Here is a 12611-nt window from a genome sequence, read left to right as displayed (position 1 = left end):
AAGGAAAGGAAAGGAAAGGAAAGGAAAGGAAAGGAAAGGAAAGGAAAGGAAAGGAAAGGAAAAAGGAAAAAGGAAAAAGGAAAAAGGAAAAAGGAAAAAGGAAAGGAAAAAGGAAAAAGGAAAAAGGAAAAAGGAAAAAGGAAAAAAAAAGGAAAAAGGAAAAAAAGGAAAAAGGAAAAAAAAAGGAAAAAGGAAAAAAAAGGAAAAAGAAAAAAAAAAAGGAAAAAGGAAAAAAAAAGGAAAAAGGAAATCAGTTTCTCTTGTCTTTGATCTGCTCAAAGACTGACTCAAGGAGCACTGGGAGCAGTGGGGTGCCAGAGTGAGCGACGGTCGGATCCGTCTGGCCAGAGCCAGCCCGGGAGCAGGCTGTCTTTCTCCCTGGGAGAACAAGGGCCGAAGCAGAGCAAAGGCCTGTCCCACTCCCCTCCACAAACCCTGCAGGTCCAACTCACTTTCCCTAACGCCTGCAGCATCCCAGACAAGCCCTGGATGCCAGCAGAGCTCCGGTGCCGCTCAGCATCGCTCCCACTGCAGCTCCAAACCAGCCCCTGCTCTGCCCCCCCATCAGAGCTGGGTGTGATTATGCTTCGCTGCCTCTCCTCTATCACTGTAATTCCTTTGCTCTGCTGAATCGCTTCCCCTTCAGCACCACACATAATCCATTGCACTGTAATTATATGGGAATTTTAATATCTGATGTATTTATAAGATGCACTTAATTCATCAGCCCCTTTAACCACGTTGTCATTCCAGCCTTCAGCACGGTGGGAACGATGACTCGCTGTCAGATGGAGATTAGCTGGCCCGTGTGTGTAACGAGTTGGAGGGTGTTCTCAGCTGCCAGATCCCACCCTGGCTGGGGAGCAGGATCCCACCATGCCGGGCGTCCAACCCACGGGGGATTGTGCCAGGGCTCCCCTGTGCTGCGGCGGAGACGAAGGGCAGCACGATCCAGAGCAGCACCCCTTTCCCAAACATTAAAATAGCCCCACGGGTCCAGGTTGAGCAGAAACAAGGGGCCTATGCTGGGGTGAGTTTTATTTCTACAGCCCCAAAGGGCTTCCCAAGGTGAGGGATCCACATTCGGATCCCTCCAAACCCACGAAGAAAGTGGTCACTACGGAAGGGTTATTTTTCCTGGCATTTGTTTCAGTGGCTCCTTTCCAGACGTGTCCTAAAAGGGAACCAAAGGCCTTTGAGCCTGTTGCAGCGAGCACAATGCAATGATTTTCCCAGCCTGGGCAGGAGGGATGAGCTCACTGTTGTCCTTGGTTCCCCCTGGCTGCGGGGTCCCTGTGCCGAGCACAGCAGGCTCTAGGGCTGGTCAGGATGCTCAGGGAAGGCAGTGGACTTGGCAGGATGCTGGGGGGTGGCTGGGCTCCATCCCACCAAGCCCTGGGAGAAAAAACAGCTGAGCCTGGGAGCGAGGGGCAAAGGGGGAAGAGCGAGCGGGGTCTTGGTGATTTGGTCCCTGCAGGACTGGCTCTCACTGATGGGTGACATCACACTTTTTGCACTGGGGTCACATTGGGTTTTCCCACAGTGGCATGGCCCCCACCTCAGCACTGGCCATGAGGTACCACGGAGGCACAGCCCAGCTGTCAGTGGCACCAGGTGACCCTGCACCCTCAGGGTGGGCCAGAGACCCACCAGGTCCCCAAAACACTGGGTCACCATTGGGACACAATCCCTCCTCCTGCTTCAGTGAGCTGTGCTGGAGCAGAGCCATGCCAGAGCAGAGCTGTGCCGGATGTTTTGGCTGGAGAGGAACCTTCAGCAAGTACCACCCTGAGCCCTGAGGCTGCTAGCAGCGCCCCAAGCCCACCCACAACCCTCGGGCTCCCGGTGGGTGCTGGCACATGGTCAGCTCCCAGGTGCACCCTGGCATTTGGTAGCTGTCAGGCACAGTGACACACAGGTCCCCTGTCAGACCACAGCCTCAGCACAACCTGGCAGTGAGGTTTCTCCCCCCAGCTCCCTGCTCCAGCATCTGCAGCTCCCTGGGAACTCAAGCTGGGGGCAGGAAGGGTCCTGCAGCCAGTCTGATGTCCCCCCATATCCTGTGCCATGACACACACTCCAGAGCTGCACCTCCCTGCCAGGATGCTGCCCCAAGCTCCAGCAGCTCCCTGTGCCCATGTGCCAGCCCCAAGCAGGGACATTGGCTTGGGGGAAAGAGCTTGGGCTGGACCAGAACATTTCCAACCCAGGGTTATCCGAGGGGCTGGTAATTTCCCATCCCTTCCCCATCCAGAGGGACCCTGGTACCTGTTCCCCACGGGATGTCACAGTCTCCTGCCTCAGTTTCCCCATTCTCACAATGCTCTCCCAGAGAGAGAGACAGGAGCATGGTTGGCAGAGGATGCAACAGAGTCTCTAATCTGATCCTCACTCAGGATCACGGCAGGGCCCTCTCTGCTCTTTCCCTCCCCAGCCCCTCCTTCCACACTGTGCTGCCATCCAGGGGGGAATTTGGCTTCCAAGGTCACTGACAGATGGGTCTGGGGGCAGACATCCCCACCTTGTGCCCAGTCAGCACTGCCAACCACCCCATCCAGGTCCTGGCCACTCCCTGAGGCTCGGCTACCTCCGCAGGTGTCCCCCTCCCTCCCCCCTCTCCCCAAAAAGCAAATATCCAGGGAGATGGGCTCCGCGCTGCAGCTCTGCCGGTGGCACTGGCGCTGAGCAGAGCAGACTGCAGCACGGCTGTTACGTAAGCCCGAGCCGGGCTCCGGGGATGTAGGACACCGGGGTTATCCCCCGGCCCCCCCGGGGGCTGCCACCCCCTCCCCACCTCGGCCACGGGGCTCACGGAGCTCAGGGGGGGACGCCACCAACTCAGCCAACACTGCAAAGGGTTCAGTGGGGCTTGGGGTGGCCCTGGGGGTTGCTGTGGCCCTGCCATGGGGCACATGGTGGTGGCAGGGGGGCAGCAGTGGGGGGACAGGAGGGTTGTGTTGCTCTGGGGCAGGAAGTGGGGCAGGCAAAGGGGTGGGATGGGGCTGGGAGGCAGAAGGTGCTGCGCCCACATCCCTCTGAGTCCTTCTGGACTCACCAGGGCTCACCCGTGCAGGTGAGCTCAGGGATGGAAGCAGGTGGCCACTCCCGGGCTGTGCCTCCCTCGGGGTGACTCACAGAGCAGGATGAACATGGCTGGGGCAAAGGATCACGGCCTCATCCCATCCTGCTATGGCTGTGTTCCCATCCTCACATATCTAGCAGGTCAGCATCCCTGAGGACAGCCTTCCTGGGGTCAGCATCCCTGTGATCAATCTCCTTGGGATCAGCACTCCCAGGAACAGCATCCTTGGCATTAGCATCCCTGGGACAGCATCCCAGAGGAGAACATCCCTGGTGCCTCTAGCACAGGCTGGGGAGCCAGGATCAGGGTTTCCCAGAGCTGGAGAGAAGATCCTTCTCCCGCGGGACAGCCCCAGCATCACCCGCCCTTCATCCCATAGAGGTGAGAGATGGCACAGCCGGCATCACCCATCCCCAAAACACCTGTACCCCGTGCCAGGGGCACGGCAAAGAGGCAGGCAGTGCTGGTAACACCGAGGCTCTCCCAGGACCAGCCCTATCCCAGCTAACAGACCATTGGAAGCCTGGCAGCATCCCCTGCCACAGTGTGGGATGGGAACAGGGATGGGGAGCCCACGGCCCCCCAAACACGTGGCTTCTCTCTGGCTTTCTGCCAGGCACGGTCTGGATGTGGTCATTTCTGTTTGGGGTGTGTGTGGCAGGGGAAAAAGCCCAGGCTAAGGCTCTCAGCAATGGGAGATACCAGAACAGGAAATTAATGTTAATTAATTCATAATGACGCTGAGATAGTGATACCAGATGCTTCAAAAGTCCAACGGGGGAATCTGAAAGAGCTTTGTAAAAAATCCATCGCCCACCGGCAGACCTGCCTCTCTGCAAGTTGGGAACGAGGGAGTGAGCTGGGAACTGGGGTCGAGCTGGGATCCAGGATCGAGCTGGGACTGAAGGACCAAGAAAGAACCAGGGAACAAGTTAGGAACAAGCCAGGAATGATGGAAGAGGGGCATAACCCAGTGAGGTGACTGGCTTACAGTTACCCCCAGTCACCTACCGCCCCACTCCCACCTTTCTCCCTCCCACCCCTGTTCAGAAGCTGGAGTGGAGCCGGAGCAGTGAAGCACCCACTGTGCTCTGCTCTCTGGGGTTCAGGGGCTTTCCCAAGCCCCTAAATGCTCATCTTTTTCTCTCCTTTCCTCCATTTCGGGCACACTGTGTGCAGGGCAGGTGGATGGGTGAGGACTGGGGAACGCAGGGGCCTGCAGTGGGGATGGAGGGACAGGCTCATGACCTGGGACAGGGACACAGGTCCTTTGCCAACCAGTGTCCCCGCATTTAGAGGACAATTTTCCCTCCTCATCCATGACAGTGGTCCTTGCCCTGCAGTGCTGAACCCAAATTACGCTGGACTTTAGACAAGGGGTGCAGAAGAGCTTAGAAAGGGGCTTAGGCCTGGTGCCAGCTCCCAGGGACCCCAGAGCCAGATCCAGGAAGGATGGAATCGTGAACTCCTCAGAAACCACAGGCAAACCCCTGTGCTTGGAGCCGTTCACCACCCTGTCCCCTCGGATGGTGCGTTATGCTCCTTCCCACAGTGCTACAACAGCCCCTGCACCCAGAGGGGACCCTGAGAGTGGGGAATAAGGGAGGTGGTGGAGGTCACGCAGGGCCCAGCAGTGGCAGAGCAGGATGGCACGGCCGGGGCACGGCACTGCCAGCGCTGCTTACATAAGGTGCCCGCTCTGTGTGCCACACACCCGAGCGGCGACAGGAGAGGGGGACGGACCCGTCCCTCCAGCAATCCCTCACAGCGACTGCGCTCCCACTCTTTCTAGACAGCACCCCCAAAAACGCCAACCCGGCCTCTTTCCACCGGCACAGAGGTTGGGTGAGGTTCCCGTGTCTCTCAGGCACATTCACACCCTACAACCTGACACAGATGGGGTGAAAACGCCAGGTCTGAGCTCGCCGTGCGGTTCCCCCGACAGCTCCTCTGAAGTTTATCCGCAGCGGGAATGGTTTCCACCGTGCTGCCGGTGAAGCTGCCCCGGCCGGTGGGGAGAGGGGAACCCCACTGGGAACATCAAGGAGCATCACGGAGCACCACAGCACGGGGGGACGCCGACATCCCACCCCGTCTGGTCCCGAGGGACCTGCCGTGTCCCCCGGGGTCATTCCAGGGCTCAGAAAAAACCCTCCTTGACTTCACAGGCAAAGTAACTTATTTGGGTAAAGAGCAGCAGAGGCAACACAGGATTTCAAAGTGTGTTTTGGATCAGAGGCAAGAAATAAAGTGGCCTTTACGGTGCCTTCCCCAGCAAAGCCAGAGCTTTATTAAGCCTATCTGGCACAGATGGGAATGCTCACTGCTATTCCAGGCCTGAAAAGAGCAGGCAAGGGTTTTTTTATTTTATTTTTTGGGTTTGTTTTTTTTTTTAGTCTTGTTTTCATTATTTTCTGGTGGCTTCATTGCTTTGTGCTCACACAAAGGGAATTTCACCTGCTGTTCCAAACAAAAGGCCCCGGAAAGTTTTGCAGAGAAAGGGACGAGGGGAAGGAGATTTATAGAAGCAAAACGAGTTGTTGCAGGGTTTGTTGTGGATTTTTTTTTTTTTTTTGCAGTGAGCTCTTTGGTGCCTGCTGGAGACCCAGCACCAGTGGGCGAATCCCCTGTCCCCACCAGTGTCACCCCTGGGATGGGGAGTAGGGAGGTCTCACAGAAATTGGGGTTGATTTGGGGTGAAGAGGGAAGGCATCAGGATTGTTTCCCATCTTTTTTGCAGGCAAAGTCATCACCACGCTTTCTAAGAACAGGAAAGAAAAAATCCAGCCCTCGTTTGCCGACGCCACGGCAAAACAGGTGGTTCAAAATCACAAGAGCAGTGGGGGAGAAAAAAAAAAACCCCTATTTGGTGATTTTGTGCTCATATTCACTGCAAAACTGTCCGGGAACGAATGCTGCTAAATACACACCATTTTCCCTCTCACACTCTTCGTTCTATAATTAAGAGAGACTTCTAAAAATACGAACGGCCTCGAGCACCCAGCGAAGGCGTGCAGGTGCTGCAAACTGGAGGCACTTTAGTACAGCTCATTTTCTGGACAATTTTACTCGCCTGGCTCGTGCTCAGCGCCGATACTATTACAGTGATGCAATTATGCTGCTGCTGCCGCTGCCGTGCTCGGCTCGCTTTGCTTTTTCCCTGCGCTTTGCAGTTTGCCTTCGAAGCACCCCCCAGCCCCACAGCTCCCGGGCTCCCCCCGAGCGTGTCCCTGCACTGGCAGGGTCCAGGGAGTTGGGGGTAAGAGGGTCAGGCGAGCATGTGTCACACACACATGTGGATACACACGTGTGGGCATAGAGGGGCATAACCCTGCGTGGGCATTGCCAAAAACAACCAGCGTGCAAAAGTTTTGGGTGAGGAAGCGAGCTGGCCCGGGGGAAGCAGGAGGGGAGCAGGAGCACGGCGAGGAACCAGCGCTCCCCAGAAGGCAGCAGCAAACCCTCGCTGCTGGCTGGGCAGGGAGGGGGCCCACGGCACTGGCACGGTGACGGCGGCCAGCCCGGTAAAACATCCCCCCCCAGCCTGGCATTTCGGGTACAGGGGTGAGGGGGAACTTCCTCCCCGAAGCTGCCGCTGCGAAACTTCCCCGTCTTATTTCTCCATTAGGGCTGCAATAGGTGGAAGTGATTGACTCACTATGAGACTGCTGTTTTTGCTTCTGACTTGGGATTAAGACGGAGCTGGAGGAGCGGAGGAGCCGTCGCCCCGGCTCTCTGGCGGCAGACACCGGAGCCGGCACTTACCTCTCACTGCATCCAGGCCCCCCGGCCGTGGGGCTGCGGGTCCTGGAGAGTTAGCTGGCAGGGGACCCCACATCCACTCGGGTTTCTCCCAGGACCGACGTTCGGCTGCTGCTTCTTAGGCACAGACCCAACCCCTCCATTCCAACCACAGGGGAAAAAAAAAATATATCTTCTTCCAAAAGAAAAAAAAAAAAATTAAAAAAAAAAAGAGGGAGATTAAAAAAAAACACCACGCTTTTTTTCTTGGTTTGGTTTCTCCCTGGAGAAAATAAGAAAAATAGATAAATCCCAGCGACCAAGAGATCCAGACTCAGGTGAATTTAGCTTCAAACTCCCTCTGTGCTTTCAGAGCCTTCACCCTCAAATGGGCTCTGGAAGATACTGGGGGACCCATCGTTGCCGAAGTGTCATCAAATATCCTTCGGGCTCAACTCCGCTCCTGCCCGGGGAGGGTGGACTTCTTCCCTGCTTGCTGCGTGCTGTGGAGTTGGCAGGGACCTGCCTGTTCCAACCTCAGCGTGGAGGGTGGGTGGGTTGGTTGGTTGATGTGGGTTGGTTTTCTTTTTTTTTTTTTTTTCTCGCCGCTATTGGTTTCCTTGCTATCTGATCCTGAGCGAGCGCTGCAGCCTCGCCGCTTCCCTGCTTTTTTCCCCCAGCTCCCAGGCTTTTGACAGGGAATGAAACACAGACACCCAGTGAGACAGGCTCCGGCTTCTACAAAGCTCCACTCCCTCCTGCTGCCTTTGTCCGTGAACAGCAACTCCTCCAACTCTGCCCGTAGACACGAGGGAACCTCTGCATCAGCACTTTCCTAATGGCTGCTTCGCCCCAGCCCTTCGGCCCTTCTTCTTCTTCTTCTTCCTCGCTTCCTCTCCTCCACCTTGATGGCTTCCGCTTGCTTTTTCTAGCCCGGCCTCGGCTCCGACAACCACAGCCAGAGCGAAGCAACAACCCTTTCCCGATGGATCCATCTCAGCTGCCCCGTGCTGGCTGCTGCGGTCGGGGGGTAGTGGCCCCACAGTCCATCACCGTCCTTTCTGGGCACCTTCCACGAAAAATCGATGGCGGGTACCAGGTCCCTGAAGGCTTCACTTTCGGCTGGTTTGAGGGGCAGGGGCTGTGTGTGCGGAGAGGAGCTGAGGGAGGGCTGAGAATTGAAGCCACTTCTTTTTATTGCAGGCGGGGATTATTTTTATGTAAAAAAAAAAAAAAAAAAGATTGACCGGAGTCCAAGTTTATTTCTTGGTGGTGAGTATTATTTTAAGCTGTTTGGGTGTCTCCAGGTCACCCTGTTCTTATAACAGCGAGGCCTTTGTGGAGAGGGTCAAAGTGAAACCTTGCTCTGGCAGCCTCTTTCGCCCCGTGGAGGGGAGCAGGAGGCAGAGGATGCTGCAGTGGGCTCACAACCCCGGCTGGCTCCCAGCCAGAGGGAGATGCAAACCAGCCACCGTCTGTAATTTTTGCTACACTTCCTCCACACTCGGTCACCCGCGAGATCCCAGGGCTGCTGCCTGTTCCTTTTTTGGGGATTCACAGGCTTTGTTAAAAAAAAAAAATCACCGCCAGGAGACCTCCAGCCTCGACAGCGATGCTCGGCCCTGCTCAGCGTGGCTGTCGTGCAGCCAGCAGGTCACAGGAAAGCCATAAATCCCCCCAGACCCCAGCACATGGAGAGGCTCCCTCCCCACCTGCCCTTTTGCATCACCTCCCACCCCTTCCCAGACTCCTCTTCACTCGTCCTTGTCTCCCACCACAAGTTTGGGACCAGTAGCTCCTCCCTCTCCCCTTCGGCAGCATCCTGGAGCAGTGACTCTCCTTATCCTCAGCTCCCATTCTCTCCCCGGCACGGCAAAAGAGCATCATCCCCTCACTGCTCCCAAAAATCCCAAATTCAGAGCATTTCAGAGCAATGCTCACAGTACTGCCTCCGCTCCCCTCTCTACACTGGCTTGTCCACCTCACCCCATTCCACCAGCCTCACAAACACTGAATTTTAACCAACACTTTAAAATCCTGGGATGAAAAGCACTGCAGGGCCTTGTTCTGTCCAAACTCTGATGGATATTCAGCAAGGATTTGGGGTTTGCAGGTTGGAGGGAACACCAGCTCACACACTGGGCGTGGTGGTCTTGAATAAGACCACCCAGGGGCAACCTGACCCCAAAACACTGCTCCTTTCTGCCTGTCATGCAGCCCCTTGTACCCTGGCATTCTCCTCTCTGAGGGCTCCTCTCCTGCCACCCCACCATGCTCACAGAAAGCTTCCCAAATCCCTCCCTGCCCCGATCCCCAGCCAATTAATGCCCCCAGTAGCCAAAAAACTGGCTGAAGAGCTGGGGTGGGCAACTGGCCATGGGCCAGGGGCACCCTGAGGGGAGTGGCTGCAGGGTACCCAGTCCCAGCCCCCTCTCACTGGCTGCTCCCCCGCTTGGTGCTCTACTGGGGCTTTTTTCCAGCAAGTGGGAGATTTGGGGGTTAATATGTAGGGAGAGACATGGGCACCCTGGGGGTCTGCAGCCCTTGGGGCCAGCTGGGAGGGCAGGATGGAGCTGGGCAGCCAGAAGTGGTGAGTCTGGTGTTCCCACCACCTGGCCATGCTGGTGGCTTATCCCTCACTCTCCAGCTTGCTACAGGAAATGCAAAGAAATAGCCTGGGATTTCCATCCCAGTAAGCCCTTGCTTCCCTCTACTCGTGGGGAGTAGAGAGGTTCCCCATGTTTTTCCATCAGGGTTGGGCAGTGCCAGAGGGAAGTGTGGGCACAGGACCACAGCCCTGGGAACCCCTGTGTCCCTGGTGGGCTCCCAGCCGGGGAAGAACTCCAGGCAGGATCCAGCCTCTCCTAGGCCAGCTGTGGCCACCCTCTCAGGAGCTGTGGAAGTGAGGGAAGGAGGACAAGGGGGTGAAACGAGGGGCGCACCCCGGTGGGGTCTCCGTCGAGCCCCTTTCCGACGCCCCCAGCGCGGCTGCGCAGGACTATGAGCAAGTCAGCACAGAGCCATTAGGGCTAATTTAATCAAGACGGATGGCCCGATTGGAGGGCTGCCGTCCATAAATCCCCCGCTCCCGCTGCATTAGTGTCAGGCCTCCCGGAGGAAGAGGCTGAGGGGGAGGCGCGGGGGGAGCAGGGATGGGGAAACGTGCTAAGTCACCCGTCCTCCCGATGGCACGGGGCTGCTCGGACCTGGGGTACCACCACCCCATCCCACAGCGAGCAGCCTGGTCCCAGGGGACATGCCAACCATCCTACAGCCCCTCCAAAAACTCAGCAGCTGGAGAGGGTGTGATTTCAAGCAACCTGGGTTTTCTGAACCCCAAAAGGTGCAGGGGTTGTTCACAAATCCCCTAGGGTAGGGGCTTGCTCCACTGGGAATCTCCCATACTCGCTCCAAGGAGTTTTGCAGCAGGGGGAAGGTGAAGTGCTGGAGGGAATAGGCTTGAAGCCCCATGGTGGGTCATGGTGTAATAACTGGGATTCAAAAATACAGCCTGAGAAAACCCAAAGGCTGATGGATGCAGCATCCAGCCCAGAGCCCAGCAAGACACCCCAAACTCCAGCCACACCAGCCCAGGATGGCGCTGCTGGTCATCTCTCTGGGGTACCAGCTCTGCTCTCCCGGCAGCCCACTCCCTTCCCACTGCTGCTCCTAGAAAAAACCATTTCAGGCTCAGGGTTGCCATCTGATGACCCAAAACAGCCACATCCCCGCACCCACCGGGCACGGGCGGCGGAAGCCACGCGTGCCGCCGCGCCGCACGAGCCAAGTCAGGAAATAAGCTCTCATCCATCCAGGTTAAAAATAGCCGTGAGCTTTGCCGCTAACACGCCTTGCCCTGACGCTCCAGCCGAGCTGGCTCCCGTGTCGCCGCCCTGCCCACCGAGCCCACCGTGCTCCCGGCCGAAAACCGGCCGCGGGGAAGGGACCGGTCGGCTCCGCCATCTGCTCCGGGCGCTGGCATTGCCGTCGGCGTGGGATGCCGGCTCTGCCAGGCCGCACTGTTGGCTGGTGCAGCGATGCAGAGGGCCAAGTCCTGGTGGGTTTTGGGAAGACAATGGGCCAGGGGATGCGGCGGACGGATGGGAGGACGGCATGGGTTTGTGGGCATCGCTCTCGCCCCCAGAGCGCTCACGGAGGTTGCGTGGTCGCCTGGCAAGGGAGAAAACAGCGGTGCTGGCCCAGCGCAGAAGGAAAGATACTGGTGCAACGGGGGTGGGAGGTTACTGGGGGATCTCAGCCTGGGAGAGCAGTCAGGGATGTCCAGGAGCAGTTGAATGATGCAGAGAGGGATGCTCAGACCTAACCTCCATGTCCAGAGCACCTCGAGGGCTGTCCTGGCAGATAGCAAGGAGCACAACCAAAATAGCTCAGGGTGGTTGACCTCAGGGAATGAGAAGCAGTGAGCTGTGGCACTGCCATGGATTTATCTAGAAAAAAGGTGAATGCACATCCCTGTGCACCTCTGGTTTATGACTGTGCTTCAGTGAGGCCAGGAGGGAGGGAGAGGGCAGGGAAGGAGCTGGACTGCCGGCAGGAGGAGCACGGTGGCCGAGGTCAGTGCTCACAATGCTTTTGTGAGACCACAAGTGAGGCCCCAGAGACCAGGAAGTGCTGATGGAGGCAAGAATCAGCAACTGACACTCAGGGATGCAGAGTGGATCTCCATAGGTTGGGTGTGAGGGTCATCATGTCCAGCAGGCCTGGCTCCCTGGGCTCAGCACCTATGTGTCCACTCACCCAGGAAAGAAAAACAAAGGCAGGGAGGGGCCTGAGGAACCATCAGTCAGGAGCAATAATCCGTTCCATGAAAAGCCATGGAGCAGGTGAGCCATTTCTCCCCCAGAATGGCTAGCAGAGGGAGAAACAAGACATTTGTATTTCTGCCAGTTGACAAAATGAAATGCCACTTGTAGCCAGTGAAACTCTGCAGATTTTGCTTCCAGCTGGATTCCAGCCCCAGCCACGACACTGACACTGGCAGCATCAGCCGTCGCATCCCAGCACTGGTGCCACATCAAGGGCTCAGGCTCTCTGCAGACCCAAGCACTGCTCCACGGCAGGGACACAGACCCCACAACCAAGTTTGCTCCCACCCTCTGCATCCCCATGTTTGCCCTGGGGACCCTGCTGCTGGGGTAGCACCGTGTCCCTTGGGAGATTCTAACACATCTCAGGAAATTTTCCCATTCTATTCAGCTTAATTTCACCCATTAGAGCTTGTTTCAGCAGGGTCCCGAGGGAATGTCACTCCCCAGCATCTTCCTCTCACTCTTCCTCCGCTTCTCTCCTCCTTCACACTCACACATCTCACCTCAGGGAGGCTGAGCCTTGCTCCACCATGAGCAGTGCTGATCCAAACAACCATACCCTTCATAAAACATGTCCCTGCACCATCCCAGAGGATTTGCCATGTGGTCACGATACTCTTTTTAGGAGTTCAAAGTCACTAGCCCTTCCTCACTGTACGCAGGGATGTCCAGGTCATGTCTAGGACAAACATTGACAAAACCTTGGCCAGTGGGTTACATTATGGCCAGAGGTGGGAGCCTGCTCCTTGTCCACAGCTGAAGAGCAGAAAAAGAGTCAATTTGGGAAAACCATGAACCCTCAGCATGCCAGCACCTCGAGATCAGGCCAGAGACTGTCACGCTGGGATCCTGCACTGAAAATACATGATAAACCAGGAGGCCAGAAGCTTATCTGCTGCTGTCATGCCCTGCAGTGTTTGGGAGGAGGATTTGGGGCAGCAGATGGGAATTCCTAGACT

General features: G+C 56.8%; 1 protein-coding gene across 1 annotated transcript in view; it reads right to left on the bottom strand.

Moving 5' to 3' along the window:
• KCNJ12 (potassium voltage-gated channel subfamily J member 12) overlaps nucleotides 1-7925 on the bottom strand; it is a 33836-nt gene extending 25911 nt beyond the window's left edge. The window contains exon 1 of the mRNA XM_017823267.1: nucleotides 6848-7925. The gene's annotated coding sequence lies outside the window, so the exon portion shown is untranslated. The remainder of the gene's footprint in view (nucleotides 1-6847) is intronic.
• Nucleotides 7926-12611: the final 4686 nt, after the last annotated feature.

Source organism: Lepidothrix coronata, unplaced genomic scaffold, assembly GCF_001604755.1.
Source record: "Lepidothrix coronata isolate B3197 unplaced genomic scaffold, Lepidothrix_coronata-1.0 Scaffold101, whole genome shotgun sequence".
NCBI lineage: Eukaryota > Metazoa > Chordata > Aves > Passeriformes > Pipridae > Lepidothrix > Lepidothrix coronata.
The sequence above is the reverse complement of the archived record's forward strand: the minus strand, read 5'-3'. Positions and strand labels throughout refer to the sequence as shown.